At 49.1% G+C, this 27,849-nt stretch overlaps 1 protein-coding gene across 4 annotated transcripts in view; it reads left to right on the forward strand.

The window, feature by feature from the left end:
• The window catches only part of LOC119177992 (uncharacterized protein C15orf61), a 274,591-nt gene that overhangs the window by 125,874 nt on the left and 120,868 nt on the right, over nucleotides 1–27,849 (forward strand). The gene's annotated exons all lie outside the window — the stretch shown is intronic.

The following is a 27,849-nucleotide window of genomic DNA, read 5'->3' on the forward strand; positions in this document are numbered from 1 at the left end:
CTTATAATAACGCATTCGATGCTCTAACCACTGAGCTATCACAGCGGCCTTCCCTCCATCCACTTTTTTGGGTTTATATGTGAATTTAGAAGTAGAAGTGTCAGTCAGCGCCATCTATAAGCCAAGCGACGAGTGTGAAAACACTCTTTTATGTGCATGTGTGGCGTCACGTAGCACGTGAACTTATTACGAGCGGGCAGCTGATCAATAGACCCTCGTATACAACCTGATGACACCAAGTCTGCCACTACGAGACCCTCGCTAATGAATAAGGGAAAGAAGTGTATACCTAAGGGCTCGTTTTTCCGTGTTTTGACACAATATAATGAGATCTAACAGACAGTAATGCCAAGAAATGTATAGGGGAAGTTACAAGAACCAGTGGAATGTAAATAAGTAGAAAAGTGGGTGAGGATATGACCAGCCGTGAGCAGGAATCGTGAGCAGAAATCGAATGTATATATATATATATATATATATATATATATATATATATATATATATATATATATATATATATGTATATATATATATATATATATATATATATATATATATATAGAGAGAGAGAGAGAGAGAGAGAGAGAGAGAGAGATTGCAAGTGAGACATGGCGTCAGTCAGAACACCAGTTTATTTTAACCCTTCGTCTTTCTCATCTTCCTTTTCCCCCTTTCACCCATGAACCGTCACACGTTTCCCCTCCCCCGCCCCGCCGCTGTGGTCTAGTGGCTAAGATACTCGGCTGCTGACCCGCAGGTAGCGGGTTCGAACCCCGGCTGCGCCGGCTGCATTTCCGATGGAGGCAGAAATGTTGTAGGCCCGTGTGCTCAGATTTGGGTGCACGTTAAAGAACCCCAGATGGTTGAAATTTCCGGAGCCCTCCACTACGGCGTCTCTCATAATCATATGGTGGCTTTGGGACGTTAAACCCAAAATATTAATCAATATCAATCAATTTCCCCTCCCCCGAGAGAGTGTTAACTTATTGGGATAATAGTAGCAGCGCAGTTTGCTGACATGCACAATGTCAGTTGTTCTGCTTAACGTTGCCACGCATCGGTCGATCTCATAGTTCACAGGAGAGACTCTACGATGGATTCTGTATGGTCCTTCCATGACTGAACTGAGCTTTCCTTTGTTTGAGTGCCAAGGTGTTTCGTAGAGCACCAGTTCGCCAGGGGAAGATCTTGTGGTAGGAATTTTTTCGTAGTAGATGATCTTATTCTTTTCATGGTAGGCAAGCGTGTTGTTGACTGCACTTTTTCTCGCTTCTTGCACACTCTCCATTGGTGCTTCTAAAATTGTGTCGTATAAAGCGATTATATCCGTGAGGTTTGATGATGCATACCGTGTTTCTTCATGTTCGGTTCTGTTGCATTCTTCGACGACATCCGAACGATGTTTGACCCAAGACTTCTGCGGCTGTTCATTCATGTTGCACTTTAGTCGGATTTCAATGGTCTGATTCGTACATTTGTTCATTGTGTTGGGAGGATGGGAACAATTGGTGAACACCGTTGCGTTTTAGGAACTGCTTGAATTTTGCAGCAGTGAAAGCTGGCCCACGATCAGATAGCAATTATTCGGGCTTCCCTGCAGTGAAGATGGCGGTGATGCACGAAATGTGTGCGTCACAAGTTTTATTTTTGTGGGGAAACGCCCAGACATATCGCGTAGTGTGGTCGATCGTCAAGTGAATAAAATTCTTCGTGGAGCCGTATCCAGAAAGCCACCCGTAGTGTCTATTGCTAAAAAATCAAAAGGTCGTATTGCAGGTAGTAGTGACTCGCGTGATCCGAATCTCTTGGTTTTCGGCTTCTTGAAACGTCGACATATGTCACAATGGCGGACGTAGGATGAAAAGTCTGCGATGATTTCCGGCCAATAGTATGGTGGTGACAAGTCCAGAGTTTTCTTTACTCCGACGTGTCTGAACTGACAGTGTGCTTTCTGCAGAAGGCCCAGTCGAAGCTTGAGAGGAACATATAGTTTTCGAATTCCTTTACGTGTCATGATAGTGACTCCGCTTTCGGTTGTGTACTTGCAGTGAGGGTGGTCATCCAGGTAAGTTTGAAGTTCGGTAACGAAAGAAGTTCAAATCACAAGGCTCCGCAAAAATCTGTCCGCCTTGATGTTTTCGCTGCCTCTTGGATGTCGAATGTTGACGTCATACATCGACATCTTCAGAGACCACCGAAAGAGCCGGCCTTGGGGATTTCTTATGTTTTTGAACCATAGTAAAGCAGCATGATTGGGGACAACAGTGAATGGTCTTCCATGGCGATAGCAGTGCCACTTGCCAACAACGTGAATCATAGCGAGGCACTCGAGCTCTGGAATGGCATAATTTAATTGGTGTGTGAGTAGCTTGCGCGAGTGAAATGCAACAGGGTGTTCTTTACCGTCTGATCTCGTTGCTTCAGAACTGCACCAATGCCTACGTTACATGCGTCGAAATAAAAAATGCATGGTTTCTCACAAGAAAATATTCGTGAATTTGGTTCATTGGTCAGACAGTGTTTCGCTTTCTCAAAAGCTTGTTCACATGATGAATCCGTCCGTCATGGCGTGTCCTTCTTCAACAGTTTTGTAAGCGGGAAAAATATATGTCACTGAAGTGACGGTATAAATTGGCGGTAAACCTTGGTGGTGCCTAAAAAAACTGTGAAGCTCTTTCGGGATTTCGGTCTTGGGAATTGCAATAGAGCTTCCATATTGCTTCGCTTAGACGATACTGTGTCGTGTGACACTTTGTGACCCAGATATTGAATAGAATCCTGGGCAAAATTGCACTTGTTTAGCTTAGGTTTTATATTCTCTATTTTCAGGGCATGTAATAGATTTTGGAGGTGCGGTAGGTGCTCAGCAAATGTTTTGGAGAAGGCTACGATATCATCAAAATAACGACATTTTTCAAGTTACGTTTTCTGATCACTGATCTCACAGCTCTTTCGAATGTCCCCGCCGCGGTAGTCTAGGGACTAAAGTACTCGGCTGCTGGCCCGCAGGTCGCGGGATTGAATCCCGGCTGTGGCGGCTGCATTTTCGATGGCGGCGAAAATGCTGTAGGCCCATGTGCTCACATTTGGGTGCATGCTAAAGAATCCCACGTGGTCGACGTTTTTGGAGCCCTCCACTATGGTGTCTCTCATGTGGTGAAGGTGCTTCCCGGCCCATGTACCGAACGCCCCCCTCCAGCCGTGAACTGAGCCCACACCGTCAAGGGGACTTATAAGTGTGGCAGCTTGGGCTAGTTGGTATGACACGACGATAGTTATAGCGCGAGAACAAAACGACGGCACAGACACAAGAAGTGTCCTTCTTGTCTCTGTGTCGTCGTTTTGTTCTCGCGCTATAACTATCGTCAAGCGGACATCGACGCCAACGCTGAGCAGCGAGCCAGCTGCCAGCAGCAAGAGCTCCTGCCAGAGTTCGAGCCTCTACCAGACCCCACCCGTAAGACTAAAACCCTGAGCTCGACCGCTGCAACGATGACAGCTCCTGCAACACCTGTACCCATCCTGCTCCAGCAGCATAAGGAGCTTCCAATTTTCCGGGAATCATCGTTTGAAGACCCAGAAAGCTGGCTGGAAACCTACGATAGAGTCGGCGCCTGGAACACCTGAGACGCCGAAGAAAAACTGCGCTGCGTCTACTTTTACTCAGAAGACGCCGCAAAACCATGGTTCGAAAACCGGAAGCTCACCATACGCACCTGGAATGTCTTTTGGACGACGTTCCTGAACGCCTTCACGAGTGCCGTTCGCAAGGAACGTGGCAATATGGGGGTTTTGCGACGTTAAACACCACATATCAATCAAGCTCTTTCGAACGTAGCAGGAGCATTTCTCAAATCGAAAGGCATAACCAACCTCTCGTAATGGTTGTTCGGCATGACGAAAGCAGTTTTTAGGATGCCCTCTGGGTTCACTTTGACATGCCAGCAGCCTGAGGCGGTACCTAATGTCGAAACATATTTTGATTTTCCCAAGTAGTCTAGCACATCGTCTATACGCGGAATAGGTTGGTAGTCAGGCACAGTGACAGGGCTAAGTTTTAAATAATCAATGCATAAACAGGGTATGTCTTTCTCCGCAAGAAGGACAGGAACCGCGTACGGTGAAATTGACTGACGCACTACACCTTGCTTGAGATCCACTTGCCTGATGATTTCCTCTTTGCCTGCCAAGCAGCATGGATATGGTGGTCTGTAGATAGGAGCGCTGTTGCTGAGGGCAATGCAATGTCGTTCATCCGCGATACATCTGAAGCCATTCTGGGACTTTGAGAAAATGTTTTCCTAACTGTGAAGCACCTCTTTCAGAGCAGCTTGTTGCGATGGTGGAAGGTGTTTGACATCAATGGCTTGGAGCGCAGTTGTATCGGCGCTGAAGGCACACTTTTGAGTTCGAGAGGCATTTGGTAAAGCTTTGTTGTCTTGAAGCAAAGTCATCGCGTTAAAGTCCAGTGAAAGGCTGAAAAAGGAGGCGTTGTCCAGGCCTAGCAAGAATTCAGTCTTCATGCCTGGCGGAACGTGTGCTTGGACTGTGCACTTTATCTTCCCTATTTACAACTGTATGTGTATGCGGCTTAAAGTTTTTGTGGTTGAGATGACTTGTTTGACACTAATGCACGGACCCTTGAGCAACTACAGCTTGGGCTTTAGGAACACAACGTCACTGATAAAGGTAATAGTCGCTCCTGCATCCAGAGTTGCGTTCACCAAGTGTCCGTTCACAAGTGCATCAAAACGTATTAATTAAGCTTTGGACTGCCCTCATCGTTTTCCTGGTCGTCAGTTAGAGCAGACATCATTTCGCGAAGAGGGCACTCATTGTGACAGTGAAACTGATTTGGCAAACAAGCACAGACACAGTGTAGGCACTCACTGTGAGGCGTGCGCATCGATCCTGCAAGGAGCCGTCGTCGCGTGGAATGAGGCTCTCGCTGCATGAGCTGCCGCTTCGGCGAGTGTTGGGAAGCGTCTCTGTGGACAGAGTCTTCCGTTTGAAGCTCAGCAGTAAGCCACTTGGCCGGGATAGTGAGCGTCAATCCAGCAGGGCGCCTTTAAATCTCCTCAGGTACACCATCGGTCAATCCTAATACGATGTGAACGTCCTTCAAGTCTGCGAGGTGACCTAGGCGCGTTTTCGCTTTGTAGTAGTGCCTGATGCGCTGTTGTCTTCTGAGCCTGCAGTGTGAGAATTGGCGGAAAGGGTCGCTGACAGATGCAGAAAATCGTGCTATCATGCTTGTTTTGGTGCCGTCCCGCGTATCTTTAGAGTCGGAAATCATGGTGAGGTACCAGCAGAGCGCCTCACCTTCCAGGTACTCGCTAGTGCAGTCGATGCGATATAGTTCGGGCCAGCTAACGTCGCTCGCCTTCAATTCGAAGAGGTGCATGCACTTGTCCACAGGGACGTCGTCTTCAGCTCCGGTGTATCTCGGCAGGCTGATCACCTTCTTTGGTGGGCTCATGATATTTCTGCGGTAGAGCATCAAACGTGTAATTCGGAGGTCGTAGATTTGGTTCCGCTCATGGCAAGTTATTTTTTCACCAACTTTTCTTTCTTCTTATTTACTTTACATTAGTTCTAATAACTTCCCCTATACATTCCTTGGCATTATTGTCTGTTAGATCTCATTAATATTGATACGTGTATGGAACTGTCGCTTCGGCACAGCTGAAATGACACCCAAAAGGAGGAAGACGACAACGTGGTTGTTGTAGGTTGAACTCTCGAGCTTTCCCGGTTGGTCTGCATGACTGTGCGCTCTTTCATCTATTAGCAAGAACTGTTCTCCGTGAATAAATCCTCCCCGTATCATCTTTTGGTGAAGGTGCTGGGTCTTCACACAACCCAGCTCTGGAACTCCGCAGCGAACGCCAGCTTTGTCCAGCCGCGATGCCTGAAATCGGCAGTCAGGCCTCGCCATCCACACCGGCTCCATCATCTGTAATCCCCCCTCCCCCCATCCTCTTGACCTTGGCACCTTTTCCGGGACAGACAGCACGGACGTCAAAGAATGGCTCGCATTATTCGAGCGCGTCAGCAAGCTCTACAAGTGGGGCGAGACGCTTATGCTGGCAAATTTTCTATTCTATTTACGGGATACGGCACGCGCCTGGTATGAGACGCATGAAGAAGAATTAACCAGCTGGCACACATGCAAGCAAAAGATTTTCTGCTTGTTCGGTCGGTCAGTTGCTCGTCAGACGGCAGCCAGGCAGGAAATCGCGTCGCGTGTTCAATCATCGACAGAGTCGTACGTCAGGTACATCCAAGATGTACTGGCACTGTGCCGGAAGACTGACAAAAACATTTCCGAGGCGGACAAGATCAGCAACGTGTTCAAAGGCACTGCTGATGATGCTTTCAACATACTAATGTGTAAGAACTGTCCCACTGTCGACTCCATCATATCTGAATGCCGACGATTTGAACAAGCTAAAAGCAGACGAATAACCTACCGCTTCACGAGACTACCAAACACCGCTGCGACATCGTCTTGCGAAGATTCTGCAGCGCCCCGGTCACTTGCACCTCCTGCCAATATTGCAAGGATTGTTCGCCAGGAGCCGGAGGCCATGGCACCCACTTCCTATCAGCTCCCTGCGCAGGACAACTGGGCAACAGTCTCGCTTAATCAAGCTGTCGTACGTCAGGAGTTTGCTAACCTGGGCGTCCAGGTTCCCCAGCCCGCCAGACTCATGTCGCAGCCCATGAGCACTCCCGTCCACAACGCTGACCACCACTCTGCTCCACTTGTCGCGGCGGCAGCTTCGACTCCTCGGTTTCCACCACGCCACCGAAATCCATCTGAATGGCGCACGCACGATGATCGACCCATCTGCTTTTCTTGCTCTCGAGTTGCGCACATCTCCCGCCATTGCCGCAACAGGTGGTATTTCCGGCCAAGCTATCCTAATGTCGACCGCCGTCAGGAGCGTGGACACTATTCGCAACCCGCTTTTCCGGATGAGCATCTTCAGGACCCCTCACCTCACCGTTCATCTCCACGCTCCGAACCGTCCGTCCTACGCTAACATCGTCGCCCAAAGAAACTGTTCTAGCCGCTCGCCGTCATCTCAGGGTCGGCCGTCACGCTCCCCTCTACGCTGCCGCTCTCCGTCACCGGCTCATTCTCGTCATCCCCTGGGAAACTGGCGAGTGCAGCTCCTGGAGGTGGCGCTGCGTTGACGACTCGGAACGAAAACCCTCAACCGGCTACAAATTCAAGACGCAATTTACTTCGAGTGTTCGTTGATGGCCACGCTGTTACTGCTCTAATTGACACTGGTGCCCAAGTATCTGTTATGAGTTCAAAACTTCGATCTCGGCTGAAAAAGGTTCTCACACCTGCTATGTTCTCTACTGTTAGAGTGGCCAACGGAAGTCGAACATCGGTGCTTGACATGGGCACTGCCCGCGTTACTGTTGCCGGCCACCACACTTCCGTTCTCTTCGCAGTCCTCGATGCTTGCCCACACGACGTCATATTTGGAATTGATTTCTTAACCACCCACTCTGCCCTCATAGATTGTTCTACCGGTATCTTACGGCTCTAATTGCCTTTGTGCACTGATTTCACTCCTCCAAGTCGCACTCGGCTACGATCCGTGGAGTCTCTGCGGCTAGCGCCCCAGGCTGATATATGCATTCCTGTGTTGCCCTTTCCGTCCGTTTCTGATGGAGACTATCTGGTGGCTCCCCTCATTGATTTGACCCTTACGCACCACATCGCACTACCACATACTATAGTGGTTGTTGCTAACAACACGGCGCTACTTCGAGTTCTGAACTCCTCTACGTCGACCCAATTTCTTCCCCAAGGTATCACTTTAGCCGATTTCCCACTCTTGATAAATGTTCGATTTGTTCTTTTACCCCTGACACTAATTCTGTGGTGACACCTGTCATTACCTCGCAATATAAGGCGTTCCTCGACAAAATGATATATAGCGACCTCTTACTTTCTCAAGTTGCAGCGCTACGGGGTGTTCTATTTTCTTACCTGGATATCTTTAACGTCCATGACCGCCCCCTGGGCCGCACAAGTGCCGTAACCCACCGGATCGACACCAGCAATGCCAGCCCACTCCAAAAACGCCCTTATTGCGTGTCACATGCTGAGCGCCAAGTTATACAAGCGCAGGTCGAGAAAATGCTGAGCAAAGGCGTTATTGAGCATTCATCGACTGCTTGGGCATCCCCTGTTGTCTCAGTTAAAAAGAAGGACAACACCTGGCGCTTTTGCGACGACTATCACCACCTGAATCGGATCACCAAGAAGGACGTTCATCTTCTACCCGGAATCGATGATGCGCTCGACTGCCTCCACGACGTGAGCTATTTCGCGTCCCTTCATCTTCGATCCGGATACTGCCAAATATCGGTCGACGACTGCGACTGCGAGAAGACAGCATTCATCACACCCGACGGCCTTTACCAATTCAAGATCATGCCTTTGAGGTTGTGCAATGCCCCGGCTACTTTTGAACGTATTATGGACTCTCTCCTGCATGGTTTCGAATGGTCGACCTGCTTTTGCTATCTGGACGATGTAATCGTTTTCTCGCCCTCCTTCGAAAGCCACCCATCTCGTCTCTCGGCAATTCTTGACGTTTCTCGTTGCGCTGGTTTCCAACTGAGTTCGTCGAAATGCTCGTTTGAACGCCAGCAGATTAAACTACTCGGCCACTTTTTTGACGCCAATGGTGTTCAACCCTACCCTGACAAAGTCCGTGCAGTCCGAGAATTCCCGGTTCTGGGTTCCACACAAGAAGTTCGCGGTTTTATTGGGCTCTGCTCATACTTCCGCTGCTTTGTCTTCAACTTTGCGGATATTGCTAGGTCCCTCACGGATCTCCTCTAAAAGAATGTGGCCTTTTCTTAGGGGAAGGACCAAGAACATTCCTTCGCGTCGTTGATTACCGCCCTCACATCACTACCTGTGTTGGCTGATTTCGATCCAGGAGCTCGAACAGCGCTTCGAACCGATGCAAGCGGCCATGGCATTGGTGCTATACTCGCTCAGATACAGAATGGGGCCAACCGTGTGATAGCCTATGCTAGTCGCCTTCTGTCGCAAGCGGAAAAAATTATTCCATCACTGAGCGAGAATGCTTAGCCCTCGTTTGGGCTATTGCGAAAATCCGTTTGTACTTATACGGACGTCCGTTCGCAGTCATCATGGACCATCATGCGCTTTGCTGGCTGTCCACGCTTAAGGACCCTACAGGAAGACTCGGCCAATGGCCACTTCGATTAGAGGAGTACACGTTCTCGGTTGTGTACAAATCTGGAAAGTTGCACAGCGATGCCGACTGCTTATCCCGGCACCCAGTTGATCGACCTAACTCCGCTGATTTGGAATCCGATGCCTGCATTTTAGCCATTACTGACTTTTTGAACGTGGCCGACCAACAGCACCGAGATCCATCGCTGCTCACCATCATTGACCACCTTCAATCGCGTCATACGGACCCTTCCATTAGCAGATTCCTGCTTCAAGACAACGTTTTGTACCGCCGCAACTTACACTCCAACGGCACGGAACTTTTACTAGTCGTAGCAAATCACCTGCAAAAGGATGTTCTGTGACAATTCTACGATGCTCCAACTTCTGGACATCTAGGAGTCTCCAGAACCTACGACCGCGTTTGACGGCGAGTATTCTGGAAGAGTCTCTACTGCTCCGATCGCCAATACGTCGCATCTTGCGACCTCTGCCAGCGCCAAAAGAAGCCTACGACTTCCCATGCCGGTCTTCTTCAACCCATTGATGTTCCAGCCGATCCGTTTTATTGAGTGGGGTTGGACTTGCCAGGTCCCTTTCCTACTTTTACAACTGGAAATAAATGGATTGCAGTGGCCACAGATTATGCCACTCGGTATGCAATCACTCGAGCGCTACCATCCAGCTGCGCAACTGACGTTGCCGACTTCCTGCTCTACGACATTATTCTGCAGCATGGCGCTCCGTCTCACCTGCTCACTACCGCGGTCGCTACTTTCTATCTCGTGTGGTTGATGATCTACTCCGATCTTGTGCTACCCGTCACAACTTCACCACATCTTACCACCCTCATACTAACGGCCTTACGGAGTGCCTAAACCGCACATTCACAGACATGGTTTCCATGTACGTATCTAAAGACCACACTGATTGGGACATAGCTCTGCCTTTCGTCACCTTCGCCTATAACTCGTCGCGTCATGAAACAGCGGGCTACTCCCTATTTTGTCTACTCTTCGGACGTAATCCCTTACTGGCCTTCGACACATTGCTTTCATCAGACCACCCATCCTCCACTTCGTACTCTCAGGATGCGATCACCCGTGCCCTCACGGCACGCGCGGTAGCCCGTGCTCGGTTACCGTCGTCGCAGACAGCTGTTATGCCGGGAGCGACATTCCAGTGCGGCTTAAAACTACAATGGTGGTGCGGTGAGTCTGCTGGGCCCGCGGACGTAAAAACCCTTTCCACCCGACTACCCGGAGGGACCTTTGCAACCTGTGCTTCCGCCTCGTCCTTTGGGTGGTGCACCGAACAATGGGTCTCGCATCTGGACTTGTGCCAAGAGCATGCTTTCTACATTCCTGGGCCAGCGACCGGGCCTAGGTGCATTGTGTTTGGGTCGGAGTGGAGGAGGACAATCCTATCCCTATTGCAAAAACAGCGTGATGCCAGTACGTGTTTTGGCACTGGTACACGCTGCAGACACTGGTACACGCTTGTAATCACCGGCACTTCACTGGGTGCACTTGGAAAAAGCTGAGTCGCACTGGTAGGAGCGCTGGCTCAACCGCTGTGATGCTGGTGCGCACTGCAAAGCGCTGGAAGCGCTGGAATTTTCAATGGCAAGTGCTGGTGAATACTGGATCATGCACTGTTTCTACCAGCGCAGCTGCAGCGTGCATGTTATGGTAGTGTGTGCCGTAGTTTATTTCGGTGTTGTTGAATATAAAACGCTTGATTCGACGGCAGGGAGAGATGCTACCCTAACAGATACCGAGCATACGTAAGCGGTCTTACCTAGTGCCCGGCCCAGCGAGCATTAAACCTGTCATGCCAGTCCCGTTGGTATATATGTTACCGGCGCTTCTTGCTTCGTGTACACACAACTTTAAAGTGTTAGAATAACTATAAAGTATAGTTTAGACATCCATGAATCTAAATCAACTATTTTGTCTTGTGTCGATGTTTGCACAAGGAGCACTGACGATCGAATGTCGCGCTTTCAGCTACGCAGGCTGTCACCGAAAGCTGCCGGCCGCACTTAGCCGGTACTTCTCCGACTGATATGTAACAACAGGCAATTTTCAGTTGGTAATTTAATACGCCTTCGTGAACTGACTCCCTGGCATACGTTTTCAGCGGATTGCATTGGTATTTATATGGGTGATTTTTTTAATTGTCGGTATTGATATAACTGCATATATCTGTACTCTGGCACGCCCGCTGTTTACGGCCAGCGGAGGCCAGAAAACGGCTGTCGCTTGCCATTGCCACTCCGTAAATGCATATCTGGCATTGATTGACCTTCCGCTTACTTCAGGTACAGTTTAGGTAACAGTTAGAAATATTGCGAAGCTCAAATGCAGAAACTTCAAGCATAGCAACTCAGCTGCTTCGAAAGCAGCCTTACCCAGTGCCCCGTCCCAGCGAGGCCTATCGTGCCGGCTGCGTTTGTTTACATGCTGCCGGCGCTTTTTACTTTAAGTAGGCACAATTATAAAGTGTAAGAATGACTGTAAACTACAGCTTATACATACCTGAGCCTAAATCGACCATTTATGCACGTGTGCGGTGCCCGCACAAGGAGTGGCGATGATCGATGTGTCGTGCTTTAAGCAACGTAGGCTGTCACCGAAAGCTTCCTTCTGAGTGCAGGAGCTGGTACTTCTCTGACTTTAACGTAAGAACACGCAATTTAGAGTTGAAAATTTGGCACGCGTTAGTGAGCTAACATACTGGCATACTTTTTCAGAGGATTGCATTAGTCATTTCTTCGGCGGTTCCTTAGTTGCTGGTATCGATGCAACTGCAAATATGTAATCTTGCACGCCGGATGTGTACTGCTACACCGTCGCTTGCGCGAAAAAATGCTCAATATTCACTAGTGTGCGCGGATATCTACCGAACAAGACATTTAAATCATCTGTACATGTTGACCAGTAGCAAGTGCGAGAAACTACTTTCACAGGAAAAAAAAACTATCGGCAGCAACAGCTAACAATCTGTGGCTGCTCCTCCAGTCAATTTGAGATTTTTCATAGTTAAGATGTAGATGCTTCAAAAAACTTTGCACTCTTGCTAATATCTGCGCGTCATTGGGTGCCCGGAAGCCGTTCGTCACTGTCGAAACAAGACGCAATTGTTATTTGGAAAGAAATATTGTGTCAGTTTTGACTGTGCGACTTCTAAACATTAGGTTGATCGGCGCGTTCTTCGGATAAATAGTCGTTTTACAACACCACAAGCACGTTCTGGCGTGACGTAATGGGAAGCGTACTCAGTTAAAGATCAGGAGGTAGCGAGTTCAAATCCCGTGAAGCGGTGTTTCTTTATTTTTTGAATTTTTAATGTGAATGCGCGTTATTTTACTTATATATTCATTTATTTATGGCAAATGGGCGCCCCTGTTTTATCCCTGGGAACCCACTTTGCGTAGAGTACTGGGACGCTGCCGCTCTAGCGTCCCAGTACCTGCGCTGGGAGGCGCTGGTACCAGCGCCATACTGGGCCCATAATCAGGCATGGCGCCGGACGCAGGTACCCAGTGGCGCTGGTTTTTGCAATGGGTATTGGAGGGACCTGAACTGACTTGTCTTCTCTCACAGTGAATCCGGGGAAGGCAGTGTATAAAAACGCGAGCGAAGAGACGCTCGGGGGTGCTTCATCTGTTCCATGCTGTTCTATGCTACTTTCAACATGTAAATATTGTACATAAACGTTTTCCTCTCATCTACGCCGGTTCCTCGACTCGTCATCTCCCGGCACTCGGATGGCTCTAGCCGGGACCACGCTACCCAAGGTCGCCACAGTCACGGACGTGGCGGCATGTCCCGACACCTCCTTTCTAACACAGCACGAAAGTCTCTTTACGACCATCGACATAGAGATGTCCTTTTTTCTGCGGGATCTCTTGTTTTCCTGTGGTTCCTATCTCGACGTGTTGTCCTCTGCGAGAAACTACTATCGCGATACGCTGGGCCTTACCGAGTCCTTCGTCAGGTCACACCTGTGACCTACGAGATTGCCGCTACCACTAACTCATCGGCTGCTGCACCCAGAACGGAAGTAGTCCACGTTTCTCGTCTCAAGCCCTACAACGTGGACTCGCTCATTTAACAGGCACCGAGACTGTGCCTTACCGGCCGGGGTGACGATACGTGCATGGAATTGTCGCTCCGGCACAGGTGTAATGGAACCCAAAAGGAGGAAGATGACAACGTGGTTGCTGTGGGTTGGAGCTTTCCCCGTTGGCCTGCATGACTGTGCGCTCTTTCAGCCGTTAGCAAGACCCGCTGTCGGTGAATAAATCTTCCCCGTAACATCATCATCATCATCATCATAATCATCATAATCATCAGCCTTACTACGTCCACTGCAGAACAAAGGCCTCTCCCATGTTCTGCCAGTTAACCCGGTCCTGTGCTTGCTGGTGCCAATTTATACCCGCAAACTTCTTAATCTCATCTGCCCACCTAACCTTCTGTCTCCCCCTAACCCGCTTGCCTTCTCTGGGAATCCAGTTAGTTACCCTTAACGACCAGCGGTTATCCTGTCTACGCGCTACATGACCGGCCCATGTCCATTTCTTCTTCTTGATTTCAGCTATGATATCCTTAACCCCCGTTTGTTCATTAATCCACTTTGCTCTCTTCTTGTCTCTTAAAGTTACACCTACCATTTTTCTTTCCTTTGCTCGCTGCGTCGTCCTCAATTCAAGCTGAATTCTCTTTGTAAGTCTCCAGGTTTCTGCTCCGCAGCTAAGTACCGGGAAGATACAGCTGTTATATGCCTTCCTCTTAAGGGATAGTGAGAATCTACCTGTAATAATTTGAGAGTGCTTGCCAGATGTGCTCCACCCCATTCCTATTCTTCTAGTTACTTCAATTTCGTGGTTCGGCTCCACAGTTATTACCTGCCCTTAGTAGACATGGTCTTTTACAACTTGAAGTGCACTATTACCTATATCAAAGCGCTGCTCTCTTCCGAGGTTGTTGTACATTACTTTCGTTTTCTGCAGATTAATTTTAAGACCCACCTTTCAGCTCTTCTTGTCTAACTCCGAAATCATGAGTTGCATTTCGTCCCCTGAGTTACTCAGCAATGCAATGTAATCGGCGAAGCACAGGTTACTGAGGTACTCTCTATTAACTCTTATTCCTAACTGTTCTCAATCTAGGCCTCTGAAAACCTCCTGTAAGCACGCGGTAAATAGCATTGGGGAGATTGTATCCCCCTGCTTTACACCCTTCTTGATTGGTATTCTCTCGCTTTCTTTATGAAGCACTATGGTAGCAATTGATCCCCTGTAGATTTCTTCCAGGTTGTTTATATATGCTTCATCGACGCCCTGATTCCGCAGTGTCTGCATGACTGCTGATATTTCGACTGAATCAAAATACTTCTCGTAATCAATGAAGGCTATGTATAGTGGTTGGCTGTATTCTGAGCAATTCTCTATTATCTGATTGATAATAGGAATGTGGTCGATTGTTTAGTAGCCTGTTCGAAATCCTGCTTGTTCCTTTGGTTGATTGAATTCTAATGTTTTCCTAACTCTGTTAGCAATTACCTTTGTAAATAGCTTGTATACTACAGAGAGCATGCTAATCGGCCTCTAATTCTTCAAGTCCTTGTCATCTCCTTTCTTATGTATTAAGATGATGTTAGCATTCTTCCAAGACTCTGGTAATCTTCCCGTCATGAGACACCTCGTAAACAGGGTGGCTAGGTTTTCTAACACAACCTGTTCTCCATCTTTCAGCAGATCTGATTTTACCTGATCCTCACCAGCAGCTTTGCCTCTTCGCATGCTCTCCAAAGCTGTTCTCACTTCTTGTATCATTACTGGTGGGGTGTCATCTGGGTTACTGCTAGTTCTTATAGTAAATCGTGGTTGTCCCGGCTACTGTACAGATCTCTGTAAAACTTCACCGCTATTTTAACTATGCTATCAAAAAAATAGCGGAGGAGTAACAATATTGTGTCAAAGCACGGAAAAACGGGCCCTGAAATATACACTTTTTCCCATATATATATATATATATATATATATATATATATATATATATATATATATATATATATATATATATATATATATATATATATATATATATATATATGACGCTACAAAATGGAGACACGTCGTGGTCCAGATGCCATGCGTTTATTCTAATGCACGTGCACTTCCTCTTCGTCGGCTTCTCCTAGAATCACCTTGTGAATGCGTCACACTTCCCCCTCCCCTCGAGAAAGTCTCAGTTCAGAAGGTTCGAGATAACGCCGCAGTTTGCTAACATGCACAATGTCAGAGTTTCTACGTAAGGGTAGCACGGAGCGGTTGATCTCATAGTTCACTGTTGAGACCTTGCGTAGAATCTTGTAGGGTCCTTCCATGACAGAACTCAGTTTGCCGTTGTTGGGATGCCATGGTGTGTCGTAAAGGACAAAGTCACCGACTTGGAACTCAATCGGAAGAAATTTTCTATCATAAATGACTTTGTTCTTATTATGGTAGGCGATAGAATGGGTAACTGCAGTTTTTCGCGCTTCTTCGACGGTTTCTTCTCGTTGTTCCAGTACAGTAGGATAAGATGGAATTCCATACATCAGGAAGAAAGGCGCGTAGCCGGTCACTTCGTGGGGTGTTCTGTTGTATTCGTCAATTACCTCCGGAAGCAGCTTAGTCCAAGACTTCTGTGGTTCGTCATTGATCTTACATTTAAGTCTCGTTACGATAGTCTGGTTTGTCCGCTCGTTCATGCCGTTGCATTGTGGATGATGAGATGAGGTGAATAGTTGGTTTATACGATTATGTTTTAAAAACTGCTTGAATTTTCCTGCGGTAAATCCTGTTCCACGGTCTGAAAGGAGCTTCTGTGGTTTTCCAGAAGAAAAAATTGTTTTTAAGCATGAAATGTAGGCGTCGCTGTTCTCACTTTTATGAGCAAACGCCCATACGTAGCGAGTCGCATGATCAATAACCAAGTGTATAAACCTTTTTGATGAGCCATATCCAGAAAATCCTCCTATGGTGTCTATTGCAAAGAGGTCGAAGGGCTCTTCAGCTGGAGACACTAATTCAAGCGTCCCAAACTTTTTTTTTCGTCTTCTTGCATCTCTGGCATGTATCACAATGCCGAATGTAAGTGGAAACATCGGTTACCATATGCGGCCAATAATATTGCGGAGACACGAGTGATAGCGTCTTCTTCACTCCGACATGCCCAAAATGTTGATGTGCATTCTTCAGAATGGTTGGGCGTAGTTCATGGGGCACGTATATTTTTCGTAGTCCTTTTCTTTTAACGATGATGATGTTATTTTCCAATGAGTGCGTTCCTTTTGAACGCTCTTTGTTGCATCGCTGAAGGTCGTCGTGTGATAGAAGGTCAACTAATGGGGCTCTGGAGAGCGCATCTGTTTCGACATTACTTGCGCCCTTTTGATGTTTGATGTTCACATCATACATTTACAGTTTCAAAGACCACCGGAAGAGACGACCTTGAAGATTTTTAACATTCTTCAGCCACTGGAGTGCAGAGTGATCTGTTACAACAGTGAACGACTTTCCATGAAGGTAGCAATGCCATTTATCAATGGCATCTACAATGGCAAGACATTCTCTTTCTGTAATATCATAGTTCACCTCGTGCTTAAGTAGTTTGCGGGAATAGTAAGCAACAGGATGTTTTTTGCCTTTGTCATCAGGTTGTTTCAGCACTGCACCGATGCCTTCGCCAGATGTGTCACAGTACACAGTACATGGTCTCAAAGGGTCGTATATGCGAAGCACCGGTTCTTCAATTATCTGCTCCTTCAGCTGACGAAAGGCTTGCTCGCATGCTTCTGTCCACACCCACTTGCTGCCTTTGTGGAGTAGTTTTGTGAGTGGAAGAGCGATATCGCTGAAGTGGGGGATGTACTGACGGTAGGTGTTTACAGTTCCCAGAAAACGCTGGAGACCTTTTTCTCGTTTTGGTGTAGGAAATTTGAGTATGGCAGCCACATTACTTTGCTTAGGTGTCACTGTTCCTTGTGAAATTTTGTGGCCCAGGTATTCAATGCTGCAGCGTGAAAATGGGCACTTTTTTCGTTTCAGTTTTACGTTCTCGGTTTTGAGAGCTTTCAGTAGCGCCTCAAGGTGTCGTATATGATCATTAAATGTCTCTGAGTATACGACCACATCGTCAAAGTAATTAATAACATTGGTGAGCTGATGTTTCGCTATTATTGATTTTATGGCTCTTTCAAATGTAGCTGGAGCGTTCTTCAATCAAAACGGCATTACCAACCACTCAAAATGACCATCAGGCGTGACAAATGCAGTTTTCTGAACGTCGTCAGGATGCATTTGCACATGCCAGTATCCCGACGTTACGTCCAACGTAGTGAAAAACTCCGCCTTTCCTAAGTGGTCAAGAATATCATCTATACGTGGAATTGGTTGAAAGTCGGGTACCGTTATGGCATTGAGTTTCCGGTAGTCAATACATAGACGAGTGCGTCCTTCACCTTTCTTTTCTGCTAAAATGACAGGTGCGGCGTAGGGCGATAATGAAGGCCTCACAACACCTTGCTTCAGGAGAGCGTTAACCTGTTTGTTGATCTCCACTTTGTCTGCCTGTGAACATCGGTATGGTGCTCGACGAATAGGGACAGCATTGGCAAGTGCGATCTTATGTTTCTCAGTAGTGATGCACCCAATATCTGTCTGAGATTTCGAAAATATCTCGTCATACTTGCTTAAAAGAGAGTCGAGCGCCACAGACTCATGCTCTGATAAGTTTTCTGAAGTCAGGGTTCGCATCAGCGGGGCTTGAATGGTTTTCTTTTCATTTTGATGCGGAAGGTTCATATTCTCACGTGCTTGTGTCACTGACTTGCTTTCCAGATTTACAGAAAGATTGAAGTATGAAGCGCTGTCTAGGCCAAGAATTAATTGCGTTCTCATGCCTCGCAGCACATGTGCATAAACTTTCTTGATGACGTTCCCAATTTGTAACTGAATGTTTACGCGACCCAAAGTTCGAAATCTTGATGCAACTTGCTGGACCATGATGCTGGAGTCTTTCATCAACTGAAGCTTTAGCTGTTTGTACACATCCTCACTGATACAAGGAATTGTTGCTCCTGTATCGAGAATTGCATTTACTGGCTTTCTGTTGATGAGAGCATTGAAGTGTATTAATGAAACTCTGGGTCGCCCTGCTCGTTTCCCCGTTCAGTATCAATAGCGGACACATTGCCGCGGCGCGGACATTCGTTGTGCCAGTGAAACTGTCGTGGGAAACCAGCAGCTGAGCAGTATCTACATTCGTTTTGCGGGGCACGCGGTTGAAGAGTTATTGTCGGTTGCTGCGATCTGCTGAAGAGAAGTGGAGCTCTTGATGCGATACTAGCGTTACGAGTAAAGGAAACTCCTCTCACCCGTTTTAAAGATGTCTCGACCCGTTGAGTAGCGGTGAGCCACTCTAATGACAAGTTGAAAGACAGTCCGGCGAGCGCCAGTTCCACATCAGGAGGAACACCATCAGTCAGCCCAGAAATGATGTGGCACTCTTTCAGGTCAGCCAAGGAACCCAGTCGCTTTTTCTCGTCATAGTAGTCCTTGATGGTCTGCCCTCCTTTCAGTCGGTAGTGAATGAAGAGACAGAAGGCATCTCTGTCAGTCGAAGCAAAGCGGGCTTGCATGTCACGCTTGATATCGCCCCAACTTGTCTCGCCGTTGCCGAAAATCTCTGTCAGGTACCACTTGAATGCTTCCCTTTCAATGTATTCGTTGAAGTGAGTGACCCGATCGCGGTGAGTCCATGATGCCTCGGCTGCCTTCATGTCGAAAAGAAGAAGCCACTTGTCGATGGGGACGCCTTCTGGTGTTCCCTTGAACTTCTGTATGTTGAGCGGAGGCTTTGGCTTAGCCATGGCACGTTGATGAGGTTGATCCTGTCGACTTGTGTGACGCTACAAAATGGAGACACGTCGTGGTCCAGATGCCATGCGTTTATTCTAATGCACGTGTGCACTTCCTCTTCGTCGGCTTCTCCTAGAATCACCTTGTGAATGCGTCACACACACACACACACACACACACACACACACACACACACACACACACACACACACACACACACACACACACACACACACACACACACACACACACACACACACACACACACACACACACACACACACACACAACACACACACACACACACACACACACACACACACACACACACATATATTGTCACGTTACTCTCGACAAACTTGATAAAAAATGGGCTCGTTTAGTCGACTACTGAAGCAGCGGCTCAGAGAGATCGTCTTTGTCTTCTTTCACTCTTCGATCTCACCCAAGCAAACCATGTGGCAATAGTCCCCCCCTTTGAAAGCATCGACTCGATGCTCGTAAATAAAAAAAATGAAGGTATACACACGCAGATATAGAGAACCAAAAGAGGGAGAGTGCCACTACTCGCAGCGCAAATGAGAAAGTTTCGCCAACGCTTCCGCCAAGCGCAAAAAGAAAGGGCACAAAAACACACGAGAACACAAACAGCAGCGGCAACGCAATGTCACGGCATGTCGTAGCACGTGAAACCACAAGGGCTACTGTGTGAAGTAGGGCTTCAGCCGAAGGACATGCACGGTTTCGGGCCGAAGCTGTCGACGAGAAGACGCTGCGCCGTCCGGAAATACCTCGTAGGTAAGATCTGTGATTCGTCTAAGAACCTTGTACGGTCCAAAATAACGGCTTAGGAGTTTTTCGGATAAGCCTGGTCGCCGGACAGGGATCCACACCCACACTCGGTCCCCAGGGTGGTAGGTGACATTTCGATGGCGGAGGTTGTAACGTCGCGCGTCTGCATCTTGTTGGTGCCTGGTGTTTATGCGAGCTAGCTGACGAGCTTCTTCGGCGTATTGAGTGTATTGCTCAGCATCTTGAGCAAGTTCATTGCTTTCGTCGCACGGAAGCATAGCATCGAGCATGGTTCGCACGTTGCGTCCGTAAACAAGTCGGAAAGGCGGAAATCGCGTTGTTTCTTGCGTTGCCGTATTATAAGCAAACGTGATGTATGGAAGAATCTCGTCCCAGGTTTTATGTTGTACGTCCACGTACATTGACAGCATGTCCGCTATGGTCTTGTTAAGCCTCTCTGTCAGTCCATTGGATTGCGGATGATAAGCCGTTGTTTTTCGATGACTTGTGCAGCTCAGTTTAAAAATGTCCTCCATCATTCGTGCTGTAAACGACGTCCCTCTGTCCGTAATCACGCATGACGGGGCACCATGCCGTAGGACGATTTGGTGCACGAAGAACTGCGCGACTTCAGAGGCCGTGCCACGGGGTAACGCTTTTGTTTCAGCATAACGCGTGAGATAATCTGTCGCAACTATAATCCACTTGTTCCCAGAGGACGACAAAGGGAAGGGCCCGAGAAGGTCCATTCCCACGAGGTCAAACGGTGTCCGTGGTGGTGCGATCGGCTGGAGCAGGCCCGCGGGTCTCACAGGCGGAGTCTTGCGGCGCTGGCACTCACGGCAGCCTTTCACATATCGATGTACACTAGTTGATAGTCGCGGCCAGTAATACTGTTGGCGTACTCGGGCGAGAGTTCGCGAATAGCCCAAATGTCCTGACGTGGGCTCGTCGTGGCACGCCAGAAGGATTTCATCACGCATGTCGGTAGGAACCACGAGTAGGAAAGCCTTGTCGCTACCACGGGCGTTTTTCTTGTAAAGAATGCCTCTTCTTTGACAAAAAGAGGACAGTTCGCGAGCAATGTGTTGAGGGACCTTAGAGTTGCGGCCTTCCAGGGAATCAATGACTGGGCGTAATTCATCGTCTGCCCGCTGCTTTGACATAAATTCGGAGTCACTAACTGCTCCGAGAAAGGCATCTTCATCTTCGCAGCCCCTGACAGCGTTCCCCACAGGTGCTCGAGAAAGCGCGTCGGCGTCTTCGTGTTTGCGCCCTGACCTGTACACAATTGTAATGTCAAACTCCTGCAAACGCAAACTCCACCGTGCGAGACGGCCGGATGGATCTCTGAGATTTGCCAGCCAGCAGAGCGAGTGGTGGTCAGTCACCACTTTGAAGGGACGACCGTAGAGGTAAGGCCGAAATTTGGTCGTCGCCCACACGACTGCGAGGCATTCTTTTTCTGACGTAGAATAGTTGGTCTCAGCTCGAGAAAGAGTACGACTGGCGTAAGCTATCACATGCTCAACGCCGCCGTGTCGTTGTACAAGGACAGCGCCAAGTCCGACGTTGCTGGCATCTGTATGAATTTCTGTAGCAGCGTCCTCATCAAAATGGGCAAGAACAGGGGCTGTTTGCATTCTCTGTCGTAACTCTGTGAACGCTGTATCTTGTTCTACGCCCCAAGTAAAGGGTACGTCATCTCGGGTGAGTCGCGTAAGAGGTTCAGCTATCTTAGAGAAGTTGGCGATAAATCGGCGATAATACGCGCACAAGCCGAGGAAACGGCGTACTGCTCTTTTATCTGATGGGACAGGGAAGGCGGCGACAGCAGCAGTTTTGTCTGGATCAGGTCGCACTCCATCTGCACTAATGACATGTCCCAGAAATTTCAGCTCTTCATAGCCGAAATGGCATTTTTGGGGTTTCAGCGTAAGTTCAGCTGTGCGAATGGCTTCCAGAACCTTTCTCAGACGCTTCAGATGTTCTTCAAAGCTCTCGGAAAAGATGACCACATCATCGAGGTAGACAAGGCAGCTTTGCCACTTCAAGCCAGCGAGAACTGTGTCCATCATCCTCTGAAAAGTGGCTGGTGCAGAACAGAGGCCGAAGGGAAGAACTCGGAATTCGTAAAGTCCGTCTGGAGTCACAAACGCGGTTTTTTCTCGGTCTCGTTCATCCACTTCAATTTGCCAATAGCCACTCTTTAGATCGATGGACGAAAAATACTTCGCACGTCGTAACCTGTCGAGGGAGTCGTCTACTCGTGGAAGCGGGTAGACGTCCTTTTTTGTGACGCTATTAAGCTTCCTGTAGTCAATACAGAATCGCAGCGTTCCGTCTTTTTTCTTTACTAGAACGACTGGCGAGGACCAAGCGCTGCTGGATGGTTGAATAATCCCGTCATCGAGCATCTCTTTTACTTGTGTCTGAATAGCCTCGCGTTCTTTGGCAGAAACGCGATAAGGCTGCTGCCGGATGGGGCGGACGTCATCGTCGGTAATAATTCGATGCTTCGTGAGGTGAGTTTGACGGACTTTAGAAGAAGAGGCGAAGCAAGATCTAAACTCCCTTAAAAGGTCGTGAAGTGCAGCCTTTCTCTCGTCTGACAGCGTCGAATTGATGTCGATGTGGTCTAGAAATTCCTTATCCTCATGCGTTTCCTCGGACGCGAAGCACTCCGTGACGTCGGCGACAGGTTCTCCATAGGCTAGGGTGGTTCCACGGAAAAGATGCCGGTGCTCGTAATTGAAGTTCGTAGCTAGTATCGTTGACTGTCCGTCACGGACGCGCACTACACTTCGGGCGGCGCATACACCTTGGAGCAGCAGAAGTGATAAGTTGCTTTCAGCCACCACGTCGCCGTCTTGGAAGTCTTCACAAGTGACTTCGATGGGAACAGTTGCTCGAGGTGGCAGCGTCACACTGTCGTCAGCAACACGCAGCGCAAGTCTACGGCAGTTATCGGCGTCTCGATCTGTTGCGCCTTGAGTCGAGAAGGTCACGATGCGCTCACGGAGATTTATGATGGCACCGTATTCCCGAAGGAAGTCCATGCCGATAATCAGCTGACGCGAACAGTCGGGGAGAACGAGGCAGCTGAGCACAAACGTTGACGCACGAATTTTCACTCTTGCGGTACAGCGACCCAGCGGTGTTACAACGTGTCCTCCAGCTGTTCGAATTCGCGTTCCATTCCACGGCGTGATCACTTTTCTGAGATCTTTCGCTAGCCTCCCGCTGATGATCGAATAGTCTGCACCAGTGTCTACCAATGCACTGACCTGAAGACCGTCAACCAGCACAGGTATGTCGAGCGACACGCGGTCACTAAGTTCAGATGCGGATGTCGGCGTTTCTTCGGCACTGCGATTATTCTCTGACGAAATGCCTTCGGCGTTGCGTGCAAGCATCGATGGGAGGTCTTCCGCACTTTGAGTCCCAGCGACCTTGCCCCCGAAGGCCGCTGCCTTCAGTTTTCCCGACGAGGGCTCGGGGAGCGTTCCCGTGCCGTCACCCCGAAACGTGGCCCAGTGGCTGCGGGTCTCCTCGGAGATGGTGACCGCGATTGCCGTCGTGTAAAGGGTGCACGCTGTTGCGCGAGATATTCTTCGATATCCCTTGGCCTTTGACCAATTCGGGGACGAGGGGAATTGACGGAAAATCCGCGCAGTCCAAGTTGCCGGTATGGGCATTCGCGGTAAATGTGACCAGCCTCACCGCAATGATAGCAGAGGGGTCGTCTGTCTGGCGTACGCCAGAGATCAGACTTGCGCGTCGGTGTACGGCGACTATCGATGTCCAAGTCAGCGTGCGCTGACTGAATCGCGACTGACGGCATCATTGTCTGGATCGGGACGTATGGCATTGTCTGGATCGGGACGTGCGGCACTGTCTGGATCGGGACGTGCGGCACTGGCTGGATCGGGACTCCTTGACCCGAAAGAGGAGTGGCAGATCGCAAGGCTTCCGCGTACGTACGACGGCGACTGTCAGTAGACACAGGAGCCGTTTCCAGATCAACCGACGTGGGCGGAAAACGATGGGCGTGCAGCACCTGCTGGACCTCGTCGCGGATGACACTGGTGATAGACCCAACATCGATTTGCCTTGTCCCGTACATCTTTTCCATTTCTTCCCAGACGACAGATCGAATGATCTCGCGAATCCATTCGGGGCTCTTGCTCCCAGGGGTGGCGACAATCTCGGGAGTTGAGGCAGCATTCACTTGACGGTCAAACTGGGCAGACCGTTGCTGCAGTACTCGCTCCATTGTTGCCGCTTCAGTAAGGAACTCAGCAACACTTTTGGGGGGACTACGCACCAAACCAGCAAAAAGTTGCTCCTTCACACCACGCATGAGGTGGCGCAACTTTTTTTCTTCTGCCATAGCAGGATCCGCTCGCTTGAAAAGCCGTGTCATGTCCTCGACGTACATCGAGACGGTCTCGTTGGGCATCTGGATGCGTGATTGAAGTGCACGCTCCGCCCGTTCGCGGCGGTCGGGACTCCTGTAGGTCTCCAGGAGGCGACGCTGGAACTCGCGCCAAGATGTCAGAACATCATCCCTGTTCAAAAACCACGTCTTGGCACCGTCTTTTAGGCACGTGTACACGTTCCGGAGCTTCGCGGCATCATCCCAGTAATTGATCGCTGCGACACGTTCGAACTCACTCAGCCAGTCGTCAACATCTTCATGCTGCGCTCCGTGAAAGGGGCTAGGCATGAGCGGGTTCTGGACGGTGCAGTAGATCGGCGTGGAAGGTGTCGGAGCTTGCATGGGATCTTGTGTCGAAGTCATAGTCGCTGCGTCAGTGGTTGGTGTCTCAGGCGGTAGGCCTCGTTGGCGGCGGCTTACTCTATGAACAGGAGTGTCCACGGGTGCAGGGCTTGTGTTCCGGCTGCTGGACGGGGTCTTGGGCATCGGGTGGATTGCGAGACGTTGTACCCAGCAACTCCACCAGTCTTGTCACGTTACTCTCGACAAACTTGATAAAAAATGGGCTCGTTTAGTCGACTACTGAAGCAGCGGCTCAGAGAGATCGTCTTTGTCTTCTTTCACTCTTCGATCTCACCCAAGCAAACCATGTGGCAATATATGTATATTGTAATGAGCGAGACAGACACAACACCCGTTCACCGGGCAAGCTGTTCTATTCTGCCTCTTCTTCCTCGCTGTCCAGCCCATGGCCCACAGCTGCCGCACCGCTCTTCGTTACATTCGGCCACACCGCGGACCTGACAAAGAAAAAAAAGAAATTACAGTTCATTGCAGCTGCAGCGGTCCGACTGCTTTTTTCAAGCGCGGCACATGCACGGCAAAGTTGTTTCTTTTGAGTTTATCGAGAGTGAAGTTCGCATCTGAGGTGTTCACAGGCCAGGTATTTTCTCCTACACGCTGAGTAATTATGAATGGCCCGTCGAACTTAGGGAGTAGCTTCTTGCCGGGCCGCTCGTGCCCCTTTGCACCCAGACCTCGTCACCTATGTTGTAAGCAGGAGCGGGCCTACGGAGTGGCGCTTTTGATTTTCTTGTGTGTGGGTGGCTTTCTTGATCGCCTTAGTTCGGATCTTCTGACAGGCCGCTTTGCGATCGCTGGCACGAGGAACTATAATAGGATCATCCAGACTGAGGACCGCTTTCACCTGTGGTAGTTTTCCCACAAACAATTTCGTAGGGCGTTTCCCGGGTAGACGTCTGCAGTGCTGTGTTATTCGCAAAAGCGGCTGACGGAAGGTGGACGTCCCAGTCGGCCTCTCCTCTTTTCCCTGCCTTCGTATATGGAGCGAGTCGTGCCTGGATGCTCTGGTTCGTTCTCTGAGTAAGGCCGTTTGCTTGAGGATGAAACGCGGATGCGAAGTGGTGCTGCGCGCCTGCCGTGCAAAGGTACTTTTTCAGTTCCCCGCTACGGAACGTTGGAGCCCGATCAGATATTAACTTTTTTGGTAAGCCATGTCTTCTTTCAAATCGGTGCTTGAGGAAGTCGATTAGGTAAGTGGATGCAAGAGATGGCACGGCCTCCACTTCCACGTATTTTGGCAGGTAGTCTACTGCTACAATGACGTAACAATTTCCCGCAGTGGTGGTGGGTAGAGGTCGCATGTAATCAATGCCAATCGTGTGGGAAATTATTTCGGGTATCTGGATTGGTGTTAGTAATCCAGGTTGACACCCAGGCAGTCGCTTGAACTGCTGACAGATTTTTCAACTGGTGACATAAGAACGGACGCTCCTTTGCATCTTCGGCCACCAAAAACATTCTTGTAGGTTCCGGAGCGTGGCTCGTTGGCCGGTGTGTCCGCCTTCTGGGGAGTCGTGAATGGCTCGTAATATTTCTGACCTGGGGGATTTCGGAATCACCAGGAGGTAACATTCTTCGGATCGGTCCGCTCGCCAGTGACGCCGGTGCAATGCGGCATTGCACATCACAAAAGTACTGTGATTTCCCTTGTCAGTGATAGATGCAATGATGGATGCCAAATCTTTATCCTCTTGTTGGGCTCGGGATATATCGATCTGGGCGAAAAAAATGTGGGTTTGCCTGGTTTGTTGCGCGCAGTCAAGGGGGTTCCGTGAAAGTGCATCGGTGACGTTGTTTAGGCCCCCGGCGCGGTGGCGCAAGTCAAAATCGTATTCTTACACTGTGATTATCCACTGGGCACACTTGTGCTTAAGTTGCTGCTTGGAGAACATCCATGCTATATCAGCATTATCAGTCACAACAGTGATTTCACGCCCGAAAACATAATGTCGAAACTTATCATCGACGCTCCATACCACTGCAAGACATTCAAGCACGTTGGAGTGATAGTGGCGCTCGGTGTCTGAAAGTTTTCGGCTGGCGTAAGCGACCACGTGTTCCACGCCATCTGGATTACGCTGCACTAACATAGCTTCTAGGCCGACTTGGCTGGCATCAGTGTGCACTTCGGTGGACCAGTCCTCATTGAAGTGACTTAGTATGAGGCAACAAGTGAGGTTTTGTTTTATAGCTTGAAAAGCAGTTCCTTGTGAGACGCCCCATTCAAACCGCGCGTCCTTTTTAAGAAGACCGCTCAAGGGAGCTGCGATAAAAGCGAAGTGGGGAATAAACCTTCGCAAATATGAGGCCATACCCTGAAATGACTGAACCTGCTTCAAGCAGGTTGGTGTGGGATACTGCGACACGGCAGCTATTCGCTCCGGGAGTGGCTGAATGCCGACAGGAGATATATCATGTCCCAGGTACGAAATCTTGGACACCACAAACTGGCATTTCTCTTGGTTCAAACGAAACCCTGCTGCATAGAGTCTGTGTAGTACTTCGTCCAAATTGCGAAGGTGTTCATCCTCCGTCCTGCCAACGACCAGGATGTTGTCTAAGTACACCACACAGGCTTGGTTTGCAATGGTTCGAGCACTGAATTCATCGCACGCTGAAAAGTGCTAAGAGCCGTTCTTAGTCCAAACGGCAAGCGGTTGAATTCATACAAACCGAAAGGTGTGCGAAAGGCCGTTTTTTACATCTATCGTCTTCCGCGACGTTAATCTGCCAGTACCCTGCGCGTAAATCAAGCGACGAAAAGAACTTGCAGTGACGTATTGTATCAAGAGCGTCATCAATGCGGGGTAAAGGGTAGGAGTCAGGCATTGTACACTTATTGAGCTGCCTGTAGTCCACGCAGAAGCGTAGTGATCCGTTTTTCTTGCGAACAAGGATGACTGGCGCTGCCCACGGACTCGATGACGGCCTAATAATGCCCGCGGCAAGCATTTCATCTACTTGTTCTGCGATCACTGCCCGTTCTCGTTCAGCGTATCGTCGCAGTGGTACGCATATTGGCGGATGATCTCCCGTTGGTATGCGATGGAGCAGCAAATCAGTGCCTGGCAGTTCTGGTGTATTGCTAGCGAATAC

The sequence above is a fragment of the Rhipicephalus microplus genome, chromosome 1 (genome assembly GCF_043290135.1).
Source record: "Rhipicephalus microplus isolate Deutch F79 chromosome 1, USDA_Rmic, whole genome shotgun sequence".
Classification (NCBI taxonomy): domain Eukaryota; kingdom Metazoa; phylum Arthropoda; class Arachnida; order Ixodida; family Ixodidae; genus Rhipicephalus; species Rhipicephalus microplus.